The sequence below is a fragment of the Anolis carolinensis genome, chromosome 5 (genome assembly GCF_035594765.1).
Source record: "Anolis carolinensis isolate JA03-04 chromosome 5, rAnoCar3.1.pri, whole genome shotgun sequence".
Taxonomy (NCBI): domain Eukaryota; kingdom Metazoa; phylum Chordata; class Lepidosauria; order Squamata; family Dactyloidae; genus Anolis; species Anolis carolinensis.
The window spans coordinates 37739841-37754820 of record NC_085845.1 but is presented as its reverse complement, the minus strand read 5'-3'; the positions used below and the strand labels follow the sequence as shown (position 1 = coordinate 37754820).

Here is a 14980-nt window from a genome sequence, read left to right as displayed (position 1 = left end):
AAGGCAGAAAAGTCCCACAATATCTGCTTTGAACTGGATTATCTAGGTCAACACTGCCATATATTCCAGTTCAAAGCAGATAATGTGGGATTTTATTCAGCTGTGTGGAAGGGGCCCTAGACAATCTATTTAAGGAATTAAGCAAAATAGGAAAGATACGTAGATGTTTTATTACAGTAGCCAGCCACATATTCTTATAGACCAGTGGTTCTCAACCTGGGGTCCCCAGATGTTTTTAGCCTTCAACTCTCAGAAATCCTAACAGCTAGTAAACTGGCTGGGATTTCTGGGAGTTGTAGGCCAAAAACAACTGTGGACCCCAGGTTCAAAACCATTGTTATAGACATTAATGAATTCTTAGTCAAAGATACTGAAGCAGGTTATATGTGCCAGAATGTGACCATAGTCTTCATAATGGCAAAGATAAAAAAAAATCTATTCTGTTCAAAGTTGCACATGTGTTGTGCCTAAATGGTGTCCTTTGTCACCTAATGAATACAGCAGAAACTCAAGACAGGCTGCCACTTCTAGGGATGTACACATTGAACGGAACATTATAAATTCGAATAATAATTGGCAGCATTCATTATTATCATGTACGCTGGAACTCAATCGACAGACCCAGTTTTTTGAACTGAACATGCCTATCTGTATTTTATGTGTTTTATGAATACTGATGTAAGTTAATAATAATTTTAACTGATTTATATTGCACTGTATAATTTTTATATATGTGTTTTTTATAAGCCGCCGTGAGTCCCCTGTTGGGTGAGAAGGGCAGGATATAAATATTGTAATAAATAAATAATAAAATAAATAAGGGTGGTGAGAAAGATTTAAACATTCAAGATTACTCAGGTGTATTTCAGACCAATAGCTATTGGACTAAAATATACCTGTATAATCTTGAATCTCACAATGCAACCTTTTATGTTAGTGTCTAAATTTAAGGCACATGCATACCTATTAGTGATTGTGTGTACATGTGTCTTTAATCGCCTGCCAACTTGTGTTGACCACATTAACTTCATAGTTTTCTTAAACAAGGAATACTCAGAGGTGGTTTTGTCAGTTCCTTTCTCTGAAAGGTAGTCTAAAGAAGTGACAAACTACTGGAGATCTCTATTTTTAGGATTAATTTTATGGCAGCACTCAACTAAAACACTCATGTCATTTTTTTTCCTTTCTAGATCTCCCTGAGTCTGTATCACTGCTCCTATTTAAGAGACCTGCAGAACTGGAAAGATTGCAAACTTTTGTGGGATTCTTGATGGTCTTAATAAAGGTATAACCTTCCTGTGGAGTGAGTGTTAACAGTAAGATATTTATAATCTCAAATATAGGAAAAAACTAAATGTAATATGAAAGGAGGTAGTGCCATCCATACTTTACTTATTCTATGATTGAGTAGCACCAGTTCATTGGATATGGAGGTTAGGACATTCCTGCAAATCAATATTGAGAATTTCTTCAGAAATACAGTAGAGTCTCGCTTATCCAACGTAAACAGGCCGGCAGAACGTTGGATAAGCAAATATGTTGGATAATGAGAGATTAAGGAAAAGCCTATTAAACATCAAATTAGGTTATGATTTTACAAATTAAGCACCAAAACATCATGCTATACAACAAATTTGACAGAAAAAGTAGTTCAATACGCAGTAATGCTATGTAGTAAGTACTGTATTTACGAATTTAGCACCAAAATATCACGATGTATTGAAATCATTGACTACACAAATGCGATGGATAATCCAGAATGTTGGATAAGCGAGTGTTGGATAAGTGAGACTCTACTGTACCTGTATTTAACTCAAGTCAAATGCACCATCGAATCTAACACACACCACAATTTTCAAAACCCTGAAACTGAAAAAAAGTATTTACTGGCAGATGTAATGCACAGAGGCAAAATGTGCATTCTTTGTAATCTGGCCCAAATAGTGTGCATTACAGTGGCTACAGGCTTGTAATTTCCTCTTTAAAAACAAAAGTGTTAGAACACCAAAACTTTCAGCAATGGCTCAATGCTATGGAGTTATGGGGGTGTATCATGGGGGCTGCCAAAAATGTTGACATCTTATCAAACTACAAATCCCAGCACTGCATAGCATTGAGTAATGGCAATTAAATTAGAGATGATGGCCCTCAAATAGGAGCTCCAGGAGCTCCTGAATAGCTTCCCCTTTTGATTTGGCTCAACACTAATCTAATGTGCACCCTCACTTTGGGAAGGTAATATAGCGAAAAAGGTGAGCATTAAATTTGAGCAAATATGGTATACCAGAGTGATGGTAAGGTGCATCAACATTACAGAATTAATTAAGTTTGACATCACTTTAATTGCCATGACTCATGGGGTTTGTAGTTTGATGAAGCAACAGGACAATTTAGCAGAGAAGGCTAAAGATCTTGTAAAACTACAACTGATTCCATAGAATTGAGCCTGTGTCAAACTGTATTAATTCTACGATGTAAATACACCCTTATATAGCTTAAATCAAAGTGTTTGGTCTGACCAAAGCAAACTCACTAAATCAGAGTTTCTCAAACTATGTTCCTCTAATTATTTTGGACTTCAGCTCCCACAATTCCTAACAGCTGGAAAGCTGGCTGGAACTTCTGGGAGCTGAAGTCCAAAACACCTAGAGGAACAGAGTTTGAGAAACACTGCACTGAATTAATGGAGCTTACATATAAATATTGATTTATGTAAGTTCTTTTGACTGAATATTACTACTATGGAAACAAGAACAAAGTTTAGGCTTTTAAAGACTCCCTCCCACTTCCAATTCCCACCTTGTTTACATACAGATCGAAACATGGGTGGCTCTATTTTACATGAGTCTGCAATGAAAATTCCAAGAAATAAAGAATGCCCAGTATCGTAGATAAGATGAATTTGCTAAACTCCTGGGGACCTGACTCTACCAACAGTTTAACCAGGAGGGAAGTGTGAGAGGTCAGTATTTTTAAAGTTTCCTTTGCCATATGAGGAAGTATTCAAAAAACGGATTTTCCCTTTTTTAAAAACGTCAGTTTTCAATAGGTCCTTTCAAAGATTCTCGGAAGATGCAACAACCTCCCAGATTTTTGCAGAGCCCACATAAAAGGGGTTTTCCCCAACAGTCCATGCAAGCAAGCCATACTTTGCCAACCGGTTTTGCAGTGTCCAAGCACTGCAAGCTGGGGAAAACAGCAAAAGAAAAGGACAGCATACACGCAATTTTGCATTCCAAAAAAAGGGAAGCCATCAAAGAGCCCAGAGTACACAACCCCAGAGGAGAAACGGTGGCAGGGAGTGAGTGGATAGCAAGGAAGAGGCTGGTACCTTCCAGCATCCTGGGCTTTCCATTTGAAACTGCCCAGTCTTCCTCCTCCTCTCTCCGCTCCGCCTCCTCCTCCCTGCTTCACCAATCCGCTCAGACCCCAGTTGCAAATCAAACTTGGTGCTGCTGCTGCTCTTTCCCAAAAGTCCGCCTCTCCAAGCAACCATGCAGCCACCTCCTCTTCTTCCTCACCGCCCCCTGTGCACCCAAAATCTCCATGTTGCAATGTCTGGGGAAGAGAGGAAGAAAAAAAGCAGGGAAAGGAGGAGGGAGGGGATGGAGAGGCATGGACAGGGCAGCCCCAGAGATGAATGCCCTCCTTCCTTCCCTCCCGCTCTTCGACAGTTCTGGAAACTGGATCACCTCTTGTCACAGGAAACCATCCAGCAAGCAAGCAAGCAAACAAACGCCCTCTGGCCTCCACCCACGGGCGAGAAGGGAAAATACACACATCATTTTTACCCATAATACACACACACACCACAAAGGGTATGAGGCGAGGGATGGATATTGTGTATGTGTTTGGGAAGAAGGCAAATTGATGGGGAGAGAAGACACTGCTTTGTCTTTATTTTTTATCAAGGAGCTTGAGAGCTCTCCAATTGCACTCTGCTATTTTTCTCTCTTGGTCTTCCTTTACAACTGGAGGCGGGGAAGAGAGAGACAGACCGTTAGGTGGCAATGATGCAGGCATTTGAAAACACCACCACCCACAACTCATTTTTTTTTACTAGAGGCAGACAGGGAATTGAGACTTTGCTGTATTACTATGTTATATATCATCTAAAATATCCTATATATGAAATATTATACAAAAATTTTGTATCATTTTATATTGTAACGAAATAATATTATATTTGTAATACATTATCGCATTATAATATATCATAATATAATAAAACATTCTTTCCATTCCTGAGTTATTTAACAACCCGTACCAGCTCCATCTGGGCTTCTAAGAGTGCCTCTAACTGCCATGGCTCATTGTTATGGAATCCTGGGAAGTGTAGTTTTACAAGATTTTAGCCTTCTTTGCCCAAGAGTACTAGTGCCTCACTAACCTACAACTCCCAGGATCCCAAAGCATTGGGCCATGGCAGTTAATAGTGATGGCAAACTGCTTTTATAGACGTACGTGTATAAGTGTATTTGTGGTGTTCCTGCAGTGTTTATGTATGTTAATTGTCTGTAACCCGTCTCAAAGCATGAGGAGAAGTGGGTAAGAAATAAAATTATTATTATTATTATTAGTAGTAGTATTTATTCCAGAGTGTAAGCTTTTCCCTGTGATGTATCAAAGGCCCAGCGCCAATGTTTCTTTCTCTAGATTATAACTGAGACTTAGAGCAATTCCACACTGCCCTTTATCCCAGGATCTGATCCCAGATTATCTGCTTTAAACTGGAATATAGGAGTCCCCACTGCCAGATTTTTTTTTCAGTGTCAGGAGTGACTTGAGAAACTGCAAGTCGCTTCTGGAGTGAGAGAATTGGCCGTTTGCAAGAACATTGCCCAGGGGACGCCCAGATGTTTTTGATGTTTTACCATCCTTGTGGGAGGCTTCTCTCAGGTCCCCGCATGGAGCTAGAGCTGATATAGGGAGCTCATCTGCGCTCTCCCCGTGGGATTCAAAACTGGCAGCTTGCAGATCAGCAGCCCAACCTTCAAGTCACAAGGCTTTAACCCACTACTCCACCGGGGGCTCCTCCCACTGCCAGATAATCTGAGATAAACAGATATTCTGGGATCAAATCCTGGGATATAGGGGCAGTGTGGAAGGCCCTTAAGGCCCCTTCCATGCAGCTGAATAAAATCCCACATCATCTGCTTTGAACTGGGATATATGGCAGTGTGGGCTGATAACCCAGTTCAAAGCCGATATTGTGGGATTTTCTGCCTTGATATTCGGGGTTAGATGGCTGTGTAGAAGGGTCCTAAGGCTGTAAATTATGCTGTGTAGAATTATTGCCATTTGACACCAGTTTATTCTGTGGCATGGTCCAATGTTATGAAAATCTGGGGTTTGTAGCAGGGGGAGGCAGCAACACGCTTTGTCAAGAGAAGACGAAAAACCTTGTAAAACTAGAATACCCATAGTTCCATGATAAGGAAAGTGGTGTAAAAACTGCATTAATTCCACAGTGTAGATCAGGCATGGGCAAACTTGGGCCCTCCAGGTGTTTTGGACTTCAACTCCAACAATTCCTAACATCTGGTAAAATTGTGGGAGTTGAAGTCCAAAACACCTGGAGGGCCGAAGTTTGCCCATGCTTGGTGTAGATGCACCCTCAGCAAAATTGGCAGGGTCCTGAGGTAAATTTTAAGGCTGGGCCACCTCAATTTCTCCCCCTCAGAGGCACAGAGAGACTATTCTATGGCCCCTTCCATACAGCTAAATAAAATCCCACATTTTCTGCTCTGAAGTGGAATATATGGCAGTGTGGACTCGGGGCCCTTCCACAAATTGAATAAAATCCCATATTATCTTCTTTGAACTGGGTTATATGGCAGTGTAGACTCAGATAACACAGTTCAAAGCAGGTATTGTGGAATTTCGGCCTTGATGTTCTGGGTTATATGGCTGTGTGGAAGGGCCGGGCTGTGGTGCAGGCTGGTTAGCAGCCAGCTGCAACAAATCACTCTGACCAAGAGGTCATGAGTTCGAGGCCCGCCCATGCCTGCTTCTCGTCTCTGTTCTATATTATGGCATTAAATGTTTGCCTTTATGTGTGCAATGTGATCCTCCCTGAGTCCCCTTCGAGGTGAGAAGGATGGAATATAAATGCTGCAAATAAATAAATAAATAACTCAGGTCAAAGCAGATGTTGTGAGATTTTCTGCCTTGATATTCTGGATTATATGGCTGTGTGGAAGGGCACTATGACACACACAAAAAGGGGGAGCATCTACTCGGAATTAATGCAGTTTGATGCCACTTTAACTGCCATGGCTCAATGCTATAGCACAGGCATGGGGCAAAAACACCTGGAGGGCTGAAGTTTGCCCATGCCTGCATGTGATTGTTTTCCTGGTTATTTCGCCTTCTCTGCCAGAGGGCGCTTCACCAAGCTATGTCTCCCATGATTCCAGAGCCTTGAGCCATGGAGGTTAAAGGGGTGTCAAAGTGCATTAATTCCACAGTGTGGACACACCCGCCGAGGCCGTGCACCTGCCCGCCTCTTCGGTCTGGTGGCGCTTGAGGAAGCGCAGCCTGAGGGAGAGAGAGCAAGGCCCGCCTCTCAGGAAAAAGAAGGAAGGAAAAGGATGGGAGGAAGGGCAACGCACGGAGCCTCCCAGCCCCTTCTGCGACGATTCGGATCCCAGGGCAACGCGGCCTTCCCCCTTCTTCGCCCTCCGCGCCAAAAACGGAGGGAAACCCGCTGCCATCCAGACGGGAAGCAAACCAGCGCCGTCGCCCACGGCTCCGACACTTCCCCACACGCCCCTCGCTCCCACGTTGTGTCCATACGTTCAAACACGTGGGCTTACAACTTGGGGCGGCAGAAGAGAGGGGCAGCCACTTCTGCTGAGCTTGCTTATATATATTAAATACCATTATTCAATATATAAGCAAGCCCTCTTTGCTTAGAAGTGTCTCCCTCAAAGGTTTCTTCTCTTCAGCAACACTAGAAGTCTTTGAGGTTTGTCTTCAGGCCCCTTCCACAGAGCAGAATAAAATTCCACATTATCTGCTTTGAAGTGAGATATATGGCAGTGTGGACTCAGATAACACAGTTCAAAGCCATTATTGTGGGATTTTCTACCTTGATATTATTCCACGCAGCCATATATCCCAGAATATCCAGGCAGAAAATCCCACAATATCTGCTTTGAACTGGGTTATCTGACGCCCCTTCCACACAGCTGTATAAAATCCACACTGAAGTGGATTATATGGCAGTGTGGACTCAGGTATCCCAGTTCAAAGCAGATATTGTGGTATTTTCTGCCTTGATATTCTGGGTTATATGGCTGTGTGGAGGGGCCCAGAGAGACTCCATCCCAACACTATAAAAACCCAGAACACAATTTCAAACCTGTAAACCATTGAAATCCACAAACATGTGGAGAAAACCATGAAAATTAACAAAATCTGGCTACCAATAGTTTAAAAACTCTCAAATCAGGACAGTAAATAAAAAAACAAGACTCCGAAAACACGGGAATTCCATAAAGGAAACAATCAGATCCAGCTAACACCTCCCAACAATGGATTCCCCCAAGCAGGAAGCAGCCAGACTTTGAAGCTACAAGGTTTTTCAATGCTAATCAAGGTGATTAACTGCAACATTCACACTTGCCCACAACACCCACCCTGGATCTTCCACAGATACATATACCTCACTGGCCTAGTTTCCAATATACCTCACAACATCTGAGGACGCCTGCCATAGATGTGGCGAAACGTCAGGAGAGAATGCTGCTGGAACATGGCCATACAGCCTGGAAAACTCACCTCAACCCAGCACCAGAAGTCTTTTAGGTTTATCACAGGCCCCTTCCACACAGATGAATAAAACCCCACATTATCTGCTTTGAAGTAGGATATAGGGCAGTGTGGACTCAGATAACCCACTTCAAAGTAGATACTGTGGGATCTTCTGACTGTGTGGAAGGGCCCAGAGAGGCTTTCTACACTATAAAAACCCAGGGCCCTTCCAGACAGGCCCTATATCCCAGGATCTGATCCCAGGTTTTCTGCTTTAAACTGGATTATATGAGTCCACACTGCCAGATAATCTGAGATAAACAGAAAACCTGGGACCACATCTTGGGATATAGGACCTATCTGAAAGGGCCCTCAGAACAATTTCAAACCTAAGGCCCTTCCACACAGCCATATAACCCAGGATGGATATCAAGGCATAAAATCCCACAAGATCTGCTTTGAACTGGGATATCTGAGTCCACACTGCTCTGAGTTATCTGCTATTCCAGTTCAAAGCAGATAATGTGGTATGTGTGGAAGGGCCCCTATAAACAACATCACTGTTAAGGACCCCTCATTTCAAACCTACAAGCCTGTAAACATGACTGAATGGACTCTCTCTCTCTCTCCATTGGGAAAGGAGGAGTGGCCATTGATGTGGTAAAGTTTTACTTTAGTGGGGCAACTTTCATTCTGTCTGCCCTTTGGGGCACTTTTGGGGGGTGTCTAGACGAGGAAAAAGACACCAATTCCAGCACTTCTTCCTCCCCTGTTTCCACACATACACACTCCAATTCCAGCACTTCTTGTCTCCTTTGGAGAGAGACCTGCGCTCTTGCTGCCATTGCCCTTTGCTTGTATATCTCTTAAGTTGTGGCAATGACTGGCCCACTTTCCCTCCTTTTTAGAAATAAGTCGAAAGAGAAAAGCCCACGAAGGAGAAAAAAAACTACAGTGAAAGTCTTAAACCTCTCTGCGCGGGCAAAAAATTAAATAAATAGGGGACACAAATACAAAAAAAAGCCAGCTATGCCCAAAGCAACATGCAACGCAGCCAACTCCCCCGCCCATAAAACACTCCATTGGGATTATTGTATGGCTTCCAAGCAAGCAATGATGTGTTGATATTTCTTCCTTTCTAGCCCCACTTTGCCTTGCAAGTTGCTTGTGGGATAGCAAAGCCGCAACTCCCCCCCCCCCCCTTGATAGGGAAATATATATATATCTCTCCCTCTATCAAGAACCCAATCTTTTGGCGCCATGTTAATGACGTACTCGATTATTTCCACTAGGCAGCGACCTTTCGGCACGAAACCGCTCTCGAGCTGGAGGAGAACAACTCCAAAGCGAAGCAAGCAAGCAACCAACCAACCAACCCGAGAAAAGGCAAGGCGACACACACATTTATCCAGGCGCACACCAGGCACACACAACATCAAATATGGCTGTGCAAAAGGCGGCTCTTTTTTTTCCTGCAAAGCGGCGCCCGGGTTGCAGTTACCTGCTGCTGCTGCTTTGGCTGCTTTGGCTGCTTTTGCTGAAATGGTTGCCAACGAGGTTCGACTTTCTCGGCTCCGTGTTGCCTCATGAGTTCATCGATCCAGAGGAGAAAAAAAAGAGGGGGGGGGGGAGAAGGTTGTGTCTCCCTCCCGTGCAAAAAGACCCACAGCCACACACACAGAGATATATCCAAAGAGAGAGAGAGAGAGAGGGAGACTCTCTCTCTCTCCCTGACTGACGTTTTTACTTGTTATGGAGGAAGGACTCGGTGAATCAAACTCATTTCTGGGTCACTGCTGCCACAGGGGGGAGCTACTTTAATCCCCTGCCAAAACTAAAGGGGGGAAAAAAGAGAGAAAGAGGGTGGAGAGAGAAAGAGAGAGACACCACTGCACTTGGAAACTGTCTCTTTTTAACTCTTGGAGGCCCTGCCACCGCGGAAGATGTCATGCTCCATTTCTCCAGGAGAAGGAGGAGGGAGGAAAAAGGAGGTTCCCTTCCTTCTGTTTGCATCCAGGGACCTGCCTCAAAACACACACACACAGAGAGAGAGAAAAGGCAAGCAAGCAGGGTGTTTCTCCCCCAAAGAGAGACAGAAAAATAAAAAGAGAGAGAGATCTCTGGCATTCCTAAATTGCCCAAAGCTGGATGCTACCACCTGGAGAAGGACTCGCCATTGCCTGGTCAAAGGAAAAGGCACACAGATAGATTAGATGGATAGATAGGTGCACACATCATATACATCTAGATACAGGCACGTGTGTAACATTAAGGGAGGCAAAGAAGCCAAAGTCATGGAGAAGCAAAAAGCAAATTGTGGTCATGTCATCCTTTGGAGGGATCTGCCCAAAGAAAGACAGACATAGATGCACACATCATATACATCTAGATACAAGCGCATATATAACATTAAGGGAGGCAAAGAAGCTAAAGTTATGGAGAAGCAAAAGCAAATCATGGTCATGTCATCCTTTGGAGTGATCTGCCCAAAGGAAGGCATACATAGATGCACAGATCATATACATATATACATATACATATATACAGGCACGTGAGTAACATTAAGGGAGGGGAAAAAGCCAAAGTCACAGAAAGGCAAAAAGCAAATCATGGTCATGTCATCCTTTGGAGTGATCTGCCCAAAAAAGACAGACATAGATGCACACATCATATGCATCTAGATAGGCATGTGTGTAACATTAAAGAAGGGGGGGGGGGAAGCTAAAGTCATGGAGAAGCAAAAAGCATATCATGGTCATGTCATCCTTTGGAGCAGGGGTCCCCAAACTAAGGCCCGGGGGCCGGATGCGGCCCTCCAAGGTCATTTACCTGGCCCCCGCCCTCAGTTTTATAATATAATATTTTTATATCAGTTTTAATAATATAATATATTGTATATACATATAATATTGATAATAATATTATGTTATACAATATAATATTAATAGTAATGCCATATAATAATATTAATTATATGTTATATATTACATATTATATAATAGTATAGTGGTATAGTTCAATATAGTAATATATAATGCTAATATTGTGTTATGCTAATAATATAATATATTGTGTGTACATACAGCTGCTCTGAGTCCCTTTCGGGATGAGAAGGGTGGGATATAAATGTAATAAATAAATGCAGTAAATAAATAATTAATTTTAGACTTAGACTCTGCCAAAGTCTGACATGACTTGAAGGCACACAACAACAACAACAACAACAACAACAACAACATCAATCCTAATTAACTTGACTATCTCATTGGCCAGTAGCAGGCCCACACTTTCCATTGAAATCCTGATAGGTTTATGTTGGTTAAAATTGTTTTCATTTTTAAATATTGTATTGCTTTGTTGTTGTTGTTGTTGTTGTTGTTGCTCTACAAATAAGACATGTGCAGTATGCATAGGAATTTGTTTTGTTTTTTTCAAATGATAATTCGGCCCCTCAACAGTCTGAAGGATTGTGGACCGGCCCTCTGCTTCTAAAGTTTGGGGACCCCTGCTTTGGAGTGATCTGCCCAAAGAAAGACAGACAGATGCACACATCATATACATCTAGATGCAGACACGTGTGTAACATTAAGGGAGGTAAAAAAGCCAAAGTCACAGAAAGGCAAAAAGCAAATCATGGTCATGTCATCTTTTGGAGTGATCTGCTCAAAAAAGACAGACATAGATGCACACATCATATACATCTAGATACAGGCACGTGTGGGAGGTAAAAAAGCTAAAGTCACAGAGAAGCAAAAAGCAAATCATGGTCATGTCATCTTTTTGAGTGATCTGACCAAAAAAGACAGATATAGATGCGCACATCATATACATCTAGATACAGGCACGTGTGTAACATTAAGGGAGGTAAAAAAGCCAAAGTCACAGAAAGGCAAAAAGCAAATCATAGTCATGTCATCCTTTGGAGTGATCTTCCCAAAGGAAGACATACAACATACATAAATATCAATATACAGTGAATCCATACACACATACATATACATCTATATCAGGCATGAGCAAACTTCGGCCCTCTGGGTGTTTTGGACTTCAACTCCCACAATTCCTAATAGCCAGTAGGCTGTTAGGAATTGTGGGAGTTGGAAGTCCAAAACACCCAGAGGGCCGAAGTTTGCCCATGCCTGATCTATATCCAAGTATACATCATAAACATCTAGATACAGATGCGTGTGTAACATTAAGGGAGGCAAAAAAGCAAGTTATGGAGAATCAAAAAGCAAACCGTGGTCATGTCATCCTTTGGAGTGATCTGCCCAAAGGAAAACAGCCATAGATGCATACATCATATACGTCTAGATATAGATCGAAACACACAACCCATACATGCATATACATCTACAGTAGTCTCACTTATCCAACATGAACGGGCCGGCAGAACGTTGGATAAGCAAAAATGTTGGATAATGAGGGATTAAGGAAAAGCTATTAAACGTCAAATTACGTTATGATTTTACAAATTAAGCACTAAAACAAACATGCTTTACAACAAATGGACAGAAAAAGCAGTTCAATACACGACAACGTTATGTAATAATTAGTGTATTTAAGAATTTAGCACTAAAACTTCGTAATGTATTGAAAATTTGACTACTAAAAGGCAGACTGCATTGGATAATACAGAACGTTGGATAAGCGAAGGTTGGATAAGCGAGGCTCTACTGTATATACAAGTATATAATTATGGAAGGAGGTATAGGGGAACTGAATTAAAAAGAAAAAGTAGTAACGGAAACTCAAAAGGAAAATCATAGTCATGTCATCCAAGGAAAGACATACATAGATATATCAATACACACTGAACCTATACACACACACACACATATATATATATATCCACACACATACACATCTGTGTCCACACACATGTATAAAATTAGGGGAGGAGGCATGAGGGGAGCCAAAGGAGGGGGGAAAGCAAAAGTAGTAATGAAGAATCAAAAACCAAAAAATAGTCATGTCATCATTTTCTGCTTGGAATAACCTACCAAAGGAAGTGATGCAAACATAAATATACATCTGTATCAACACACATATGTAAAATTAGGGGAGAAGGGATGGGTGAGCTGAAACAAAAAGACAAAGTAGTAATGGAGAATCAAAGAGCAAATAATGGTCATGCCATCTTTTGAAGTGATCTACCAAAGGAAGACATATATAGATATACACTGCACACATATATGCTTATCCATCTCTATGCTCACAAATTAGGGGAGGGGGGAATGTGGGGAATCAAAGAAGAAAAAGCAAAAGTAGTCACATCCCTTGGATGGATGGATGGATGGATGGATGGGTAGGTAGGTAGGTAGGTAGGTAGAGAGAGAGAGAGAGAGAGAGAGAGAGAGAGAGATAGAGATAGATAGCTATTCACTCATCATATACGCGTATACATCTAGATCCAGACATGTGTAAAATTAGGGAAAGCAAAGAAAAAAAAATCTGAAGTAGTAATGGAGAATCAAACGCAAATGATAATCATGTCATCCTTTGGAGTGATCTATCAATGGAAGATATATAGAAATATATTGAACACATACACACATATATGTGTATATACAGTATATACATCTTTATCCACACACATGTATAAAAGTAGGGAAGGAGGCATGGGGGAGGCAAAGAAATAAAAAGCAAAAGTAGTATAGTCCCTTGGGGTGACATACCAAAGGAATGCATAGAGAATTACAGATATATAAATGCACACAACACATGTATACACCTAAATACATACATATGTATAAAATTAGGGGAGGAGGGATGGGGTGAGATGAAAACAAAAAGAAGTAATAATAATCAAAAAGCAAATCACGGTCATGTCGTCCTTTGGAGTGACATACATGCACATATATCTGTATCCATACACATGTATAAGATTAGGAAAGAAGGAATGGTGGGGAGTCAAAGGAAGAAAAAGCAGTACTAGTAATGCCCCTTGGAATGATCTACCATTGGAATACATACAGCTATATAGATACACAGTGCACATATACATAGATATACATCTATATACACATATGCATTTATATCCACACACTTTTTTAAAATTAGGGGAGGAGGAATGGGGGAAGTCGAAATGAAAAAAACAAATAATAGCCATATCATTACCAAAGGAAGACGTACAGATATATAGATAACATACTGCACACAAAAATGCATCTATATAAACATGTATTAAATTAGGGGAGGAAGAATCGGGTGTGCCAAAGGAAAAAAAAGCAAAATATTAATGGAGGATCAAAAAGCCAATATTAGTCATGTCATCCTTTGGAGTGATATTCCAAAGGAGGACATATAGATATTTAGATGCATACTGCAAACATAACGTATATACATCTATATATGTCCATATACGTGCATAAATTTAGGGGAGGAGGGATAGGGTGTCAAAGAAAAAAAACAAAACTAGTAATGGAGAATCAAAAAGCAAGTTGCCTAAGGTTCAGGCATTTGTGTTCTACCATCTAAGGAAATACATTAAAGATATTCTTGGTGTACTAAAAAACAAAAATATACTATTATAGGAGTAGGAACATGATTTATTACTAGCCTTAATGAAATATAGACTTGTCATGAGTGCACGTTGTATATCTCTCTGTTGACCAAGTGATGACATGCTGCTTGGAAATCCTGACTATTGGTATTGCTACTACTACTATTATTATTATTGTTTTGTTTTCCAACTGTCGTACTGGAACAGCAATGATTGTTTAGTTTGACTATAACAGTTTTTGGCAGTTCTTTGTTGGAACATTGCCAGTGTCAGCTGCCTCTAACCTGGCGATTTTGTTCGAGGTGTTTAGTGCCAGTGCTGATGCTTTTTGCTTTTGCTTTTTGGTGTGTTTCTTTGCCAAATACTTTTGCATTTTTGTATCGCCATTTGTTCAGATTATTTTTCTTTTTTATATAAATATGGACATTTTAGCTTTGTTTTTGGTTTTGGGGGGGGGGTTCTTTCTCTTCCTTTTTGATCCTTTTTAAATATCAGTTTTCCTATTTTCTATACAATCAAATGTTCTCACTCTTTCAATGTTAATTTACTCTATCTTATAAGGTAAAACTTCAATAAAAATATATTTTAAAAAAATTTAAAAGCAAGTTGCAGAACCATAGCCTTGGAAGAGACCAAAAGGGCCATCCACCCCAACCCTTTGCTATGCAGATAATAGTCATATCATCCTTCGGAATGATCTGCCAAAGGAAGACTTAC

General features: G+C 41.1%; 1 protein-coding gene across 3 annotated transcripts in view; it reads right to left on the bottom strand.

Moving 5' to 3' along the window:
- The window catches only part of jade1 (jade family PHD finger 1), a 93447-nt gene extending 83761 nt beyond the window's left edge, over nt 1-9686 (bottom strand). Inside the window, exon 1 of one of the 3 annotated variants that reach the window (XM_008112032.3) lies at nt 9260-9686. The gene's annotated coding sequence lies outside the window, so the exon portion shown is untranslated. Of the gene's footprint in view, nt 1-9033; nt 9195-9259 lie in introns of those variants that run through there. The other 2 variants (XM_062983652.1, XM_062983651.1) reach the window with 2 other exon arrangements.
- Nucleotides 9687-14980: the final 5294 nt, after the last annotated feature.